At 46.3% G+C, this 6324-nt stretch overlaps 1 protein-coding gene across 5 annotated transcripts in view; it reads left to right on the top strand.

Moving 5' to 3' along the window:
* The first annotated feature begins 648 nt into the window (after positions 1 to 648).
* The window catches only part of PTPRE (protein tyrosine phosphatase receptor type E), a 97178-nt gene continuing 91502 nt past the window's right edge, over positions 649 to 6324 (top strand). For 2 of the 5 annotated variants that reach the window (XM_068951437.1, XM_068951443.1), the window contains exon 1: positions 649 to 732. The gene's annotated coding sequence lies outside the window, so the exon portion shown is untranslated. Of the gene's footprint in view, positions 733 to 927; positions 988 to 1437; positions 1516 to 6324 lie in introns of those variants that run through there. The other 3 variants (XM_068951441.1, XM_068951439.1, XM_068951440.1) reach the window with 3 other exon arrangements.

The raw sequence follows: 6324 nt of genomic DNA, 5'->3' as shown, positions 1-6324 counted from the left end.
ATGGGTATGTTGCGGGCAAGTGATGTAGTTTATAGTCCAGCCAGTTTCTTTTTTTTAACTCTGTTTCACAACTGTATAATTTCCTTAGATATTCCTGTTATTTCTTGAGAAATTCTCTTCTCCTAGAATAACGTGTTAATAACCATAATATTGATGTTGTGTGACTTTAGTTTCCCCTTTTCTTTCTCGCGGCTAATTAATTTTTGAACCACAGCATAACAGCACTTGTAATTCCCGCGCTCTTATAAAACGTGGCCGTTTTACCCAACAGGCGTAATAACTCCCTTTACTTTTCATTCCTTGCATACCAGCAGCCTTTTCAATCGACACCCAACATCTCGCCAGCGGTGGCCACCCCGGAAAATTACCGGCTCGCAGCCGGGCGACCTACAAACGGCTTCATCCAGGAGCTCTGCCTGCCGGCCGGGTGCCAACGGCACGGGACTGCGGGACAACGAGGGGGGAAGGTGGAACAGGCCCCTTCTGTTCCGCTCTGAGGGACGTTTCCCACGCCGCCCGCGGAGGGCCGCCCCCGCCGCCGCGTCCGCCCGGGCGGCGCCGGCCGTGGCCGCCAGGCGGCGCCGCAGTGGCGGCGCTGCGGGGCGGAGGCGGCGCGGGGAAATTTCCTGCCGCCGCCGCCGCCGCCGCCGGGGCGTCCGGCGGCCGCTGGTGCAGCGCGGGGCGCCGAGGGGGGCTGCGCGGCCGGAGCGCGGAGCGAGCGGCGGCGCCCAGGTGAGCGGGGTCGGGGGGGTGGGGGGCGGCGCGGCCCTCTCCGCCCTGCGCAGGTGCTGCGCCGCCGGCAGCCCCCCCCGCCCCCTCACTCCTCGCAGCCCCCGCTGCGCTGCCTCCGCACCCGCGTACTGCCAAGGCGCCGGTCTGCGGGCGCGGCGGTGTCCCCTGCTGCGCCGCTGCGTGCCCCGCCGGCAGGCTGTGGCGGTCCGGCCTCCCACGCGTGACCGGCCGCCCCCGGCTGCGGGCAGCCGCCAGGTGCGTTGAGCCGGCGATCGAGGGCTGCGCGCGGCGGGCGTGGGAGGGACCGCGCGCAAACTCTGTTTCAGCCTCCCGTGGGCAAGGTTTCCCTCGGTTCCCGTTGGTGCCGCTCGCTCGTTGCCTCCCTCGTACGCTGGCAGCCGTCCTGCCAACCCGCCCGGCCGGCGGTCCGCGGACGGGGTGCTTAAAGGTTTCTGAACTTCGGTGATTTACCTTGCGCTTGTGAAGCGCCGGTGCGAAGGGGATGACTTAGGGGATGGCTTCCGCACGCTTGCGTTCCAGGTTGCTTTTTCACCTGGCACTCCCGTGGTGTTTTTTTATGTTTTGTGTATCTCATGGGCTCCTGGATTACGCAGCCTGTTGGCGGTGTCAGAAACGCGCTAAGGGGGCTGCAATTTTGGAAGCTGAAGGATCACAGTTGGAGGACTCTGCAGTGTGGTGCTCTGCTTTAGACCTTGCTGTCATATGTGGATTACAGCAAAGCTGCAGCAGGGCATTTGCTAAGCTGTGGCCCGTCCCTCCCAAGTAAGGGAGCTCTTGCATGCTCGTAAAGTGACAATGACTTAACGGGGCTTCAGAAGTATCTTAGTATTTTCCTTATAGGGTGGTCTGCACTTCAGAGCAGTGAAGGCTGCTCTCATAAAATAAGCTGTTGCTTGCAGCATGCCTGCTTCACACCATGTGTGCAACGTGTACTTTGTGATCCATAAATAAGACAAATTGTGCGATATGTTGTTTTTTTGGAGCAGTCAGTTTATGGACCAAAACTACAGCCCTCTGTTACTGACTGCAGTAGCTTTAGAGCATGTTGTGGTAGTGCTCAGGCTGCTGTGCTTAGTGACCTCTTTCTCTTTCGTTTAAGAGGCTATAGGAAGAAAAATAGGTGGATGTGGGTTGGAAAGCTCCAGAGCCCAAAAAAGCCATGGAAAGTCCAAGGTGCAGTCCTGCCTGTGCCTAGGGGCTTTCGAAGTGTTCGCTACATCAATTATCAATAAAATACTTGTATACTTTTTCATCTTTGAGGTCATGTAAACATGGTCACCAAGATTTCTGAACAGGTTAGTCATGCTGTAATGAGTAGGAACAAAAAAGAGCCAGGAAAATAGTGCTGAACAGTATGTGAGATGAAACACATTGCATAAGGATAAAAAGAATATTTATCATTTGCTTTACTGATTTAAGCACAGTCGGTGCATTGAATGAGTAGGAGTCCTGCAGGAGGAACTGTTCAGTTAGAGACTCTAAAGAATATATTCGTATCTCCTCTGAATGTTGCTATCATTTTGTAAGTCCTCTACTGTGTGTCAAGCTCTATTTCCAACATCATCTTTGGCATAGCTTTATGGTAGGGCGTTTACCGGTTGGTACCAGTGTCTGAAAGTTGTGTCAGAGCAGCTGAGGGCCATCAAAGGTAAAGGAAGATGCTTTAGTAGAAAAAACATGTTGCCAGGTAGAACCACTACCTTGAATGACTCTCCATCTGGAAGTTTTCTGTACTTTGAAAATATCTCTGCACAAGCAGATGGAGAGAAGAGGAATGTCTGGGCTAGGAGGTGGCATTTCACCAGCTCCCAGAGGGCAAGTCTCTACACAGAGCAGAGCTGGGGGCAGTTCCAGGGTTTGCTCTCGCGCAGAGAAAGGGGATTTGCTTCCCTGATATTGAGCCAAAGTGAAATCGGTGTTCTGGGTTGGAGTTGTTGGGCACCTCGTACAACTGTCGAGAAGCTCTTGGATGCTGAAGGCGTTGCACGGAGACCTAACCCCAATCCAGCCAACCATTCTGCCAGAAGTTGTGGTGGATGATGAAGCGGACGCTGTGTTTGCCTCTGCCCCTTAGGCAAGCGCAGGAGACCTTAGTTAAACGTCGTCCTTTCGGAGGATGATCCCGACGTTTTAATTTTCATGTAAAACTCTTTAGTGATAAGAGGCACGGTGAAGGTTGCTGAATATACTGTTACGCGTTTCTGTTTGTTGAAGAGCAAAAAGGGGCTCTTGGAGTTTTGCCAGGATTATCGAGAGCGATGCGTTCAAAGTGAACGGAGGCACGTGGAAGGAATTGCTGCTTTTTCTCAAGTGGAAGGCCTGTTCTCATCATTGTCCCATTTCAGTTTAGAGATAACCATGCCGCTTACTCTGATTCTCCAATGTAAGATGCATTTCAAAGAAATACTTGCTTTCTGAATTCACGTGCGAACAGTATAGTAAGCGCAGCGCTCTGCGGTGCCGTCAGCCTCGGTACGTGATGTTCGCAAAGTTGGTTGTTCGCTGCCCACATCGGATGCGTGCTGATGTGGTGCCGCTTTCCAGCATTGCCTCCTGGTGGGCCGCGAAGCCGGACCTGGAGGGAGCACGTCCGCCTGTCCTGCCGCGCAGCTCTGGATTAGCCCTTTTAGCGAAACGTGAAGCCTTTCCTTTTAGTGTGTGGTGAGCAGATCTGTGTGTCTTGATAGGCGTTTCATTATCGATTTCTCCATACAATATTAATGAAAACAAAGTCCCTCTGTAGCCTAAAATATAAATTTGTGCCCTGCAATCGGAAGCATCATAAATTGAATTGATATGTTATTAAAGAGTTCTGAATTGCATATTCTAGGTGGAGCTCAGTTTATGGCTACCTTGTATATGATGTTCATTTTATCGGGTGAGAGCTGTCTTGGAGAATGACTCAAACACTGCTTTAACTGATTTGCTGTGTGATGCAGCAGAATTCAAGCTTAATGAAATGTGGCTGTAGCTGCCAGCCTGCTCTGCACATGCTCTCTGATGCTTTTTTAGCTGTAATCCTGTCTTTGCTCTCATTGCCCGTGCCCTTCTGCATGAAGTTCAGCGCGGGTGTACTCCTTGTCCTGTCTAATAAGCAATAGATATTGTGTACTCTAAAATGCTGTTTTATTTTATGTTTATTTGAATTTTTATTTCAAACTTTTTGCTAAAATGTACATGTCTTCTAAATGTATATGCACAGCATAAAGAAAGAAAGTTTGTGTAAGCCAGAGCTGAAATGATGAGACAAAGATGATGAGAAATCCAACAGCAGTGATTTATTGAAGTATTTGTACTAGGTTTAATCTTCTGAGCTATGCACGATATGGAGCATATTTTAAGGCATGCATACAGTGCTGTGCTTTTTAATTCAGTTTGCTTTCTGAAGGTATAATAATTTCATCAGTGATGCCTCTTAGTCTACCGAGACTGTTGTGTTGACTGCAGAGTTTACCTTTGGGAGCTGGTGGAATAGACTGGAGATGTTTCGAAGGGGTGATACCGTCAGGCTGTATCTTGAATTGCAGCGGACTCAGTGTTTGTGGTTTTTTTTTTTTTTAATAAGCAAGCCAATGGTGAAACAGCTTCCTAAACAGGAGCAAAATTAAAGGCTTCTTTTATCTGTTCTTCTGGCCTTTTCCACTGAGGCGATGAAAAAACATCCTTATTTGGGATACTGGGCTGGACCTCTTTATTACTGTTCTTGCTAAATGCCCTAACAAGATGCTTTTTCCTTTTGACTTCTCCCTGTTGACTCTCTGTTGAAGTGGCATAGTAAAAAAAAAAAAGAAACCAAAAAAACAACAACAAAAAAAGCTGGTTATAGAGATTTAGTGCTTGTGCCCAAGGAAGTGATATACCTACATTCAAAGGCATTAGATAACCTAAGGGATCTTTTCCTGCTTCTAGCTTTTGTCACTCTGGGAAGGCGCTAGAGGATAATTCAGAATAAAATAAGCAATTGCACATCCATGGCAAAATCTCATTCTTTTGAGATGAATCAGTTTCAGGTTTTCGAATGGTTGGGCTTTTCCTCAACTCTGGTGGTTCTTGAGGTTTCTTCCTGTATTAAAAAGTTGTTATTTTTTTCATCTGAAATAACTTTCAAAGAAAACTTGGGTAAAATGGGGAGCTCCTGTGGTTCAATACAGTGCCCCTTTCAATGGGGTATTTGAAGACCAGCAGAATCATTCTGATTATCTGGTAGAGTAAGCAAAGAATATGAGACAGGCTGTGGGAGCTTGATGCTTCTAAATGTCCCCTTCCTGGGAACATGGTGTAAATGTGGATTGTAATGAAAACGTAATTGATTGATTGGTTTGTATAGGGCCAGTACTTACTTGGTCTTGCAGCCTGAGGATCGTGGCACTATGTGGTCTGCTGGTGTCTTATTTGAGTGATCCCAAGGGTGAGACTGCACTCCACAAGTTTCATACTGTATCTTCTTTTATCTTGTCTTTGTTTTCCTCTTAATTTGTTACTCACCTTGTTCTTTTAATGAAGTCTTTTTAATCCGAAGCAGAGGATGATCCTTTGGCCAGTGAGAGAGAGAGCCCGTGTAATGAATGCTTGGAGCCAGTTTTGAGAATTAGTGGTCGAAGACCCTCTTATTTGCAGTATGTTTGATAAAATATCTACAAGTAGTTCTTTACCAAAAGTTGTAGTTCTTTGCATTCCCATGCAGTAGTGAAGGCTGCTTTGGAAGCTATTTTAATTTGTTTCTTAGAGAGACAATTCACTTTTCAACAGCCTTTCAATCTTTGTTTAATAATTTAGCAATTTGTACCTCAGCTAAGTGTGGAATCTACAATGAATTTGCCATAATTTATTAGGATATTTTCTTGTCCAGCTCTTACAGAGGTCTGCTACCATTCCTAGTATGCTTCAATTTTTAGACTTCCAGTGCTATAAGGCTTTATAAGGCTTTTGTTAGTAAGAGTGAAAACAAAACGTCTTGTAAAGTGCACTGAATTTTTTTCCTAACAGGTTTTTTTGCTTAATGTTCTTATTTCTTTACCTGTAGCTCTTTCTCAACTGAATTAATTCCAGAATCAACCATGCAAATGTAAAAACAAACAAGCAGATGAACAGAAGCCACTTTCTCGAGCCTTTGACTGTTCATCTAACACAAATGTAATGTGCATTAACCCTTCTCTCATAGCTTAGCATTCCTCTTACTAAGTTGCGCTTCTCATCTCATGCCGTTACTCCTTTATCTTCTCTGCTTTCTCTACTATTTGTTCCTTGGTCCTTGTTTTTCTTTGCATCTCTAGCCTTAGTTTCTGCCAGTAATATATATTGCTTGAGCTAGTGCCATGCTTTTTTGTGGAACAAACATCCAATTGCTTAAAACACAGATTACACATATATTCATTGCATCTCAGGTGTTTTCTGAGGGTTTTTAAATCTTGATTTGGATTTCTTAAATGTGTCTAATTATACTGCACAATGTCACTTAAATTACTGTGGCTCAGAAATTAAATATTTAATCTGCTGTCTTTCGTTCTACTAATCTTGTGCAGTTGGGTGAAGTTTGTAAATTGCTACTGAGAGAAAGATCATGGTAAAACA

This window comes from Struthio camelus, chromosome 7, assembly GCF_040807025.1.
Source record: "Struthio camelus isolate bStrCam1 chromosome 7, bStrCam1.hap1, whole genome shotgun sequence".
NCBI lineage: Eukaryota > Metazoa > Chordata > Aves > Struthioniformes > Struthionidae > Struthio > Struthio camelus.
This window is presented reverse-complemented; position numbering and strand designations above follow the sequence as displayed.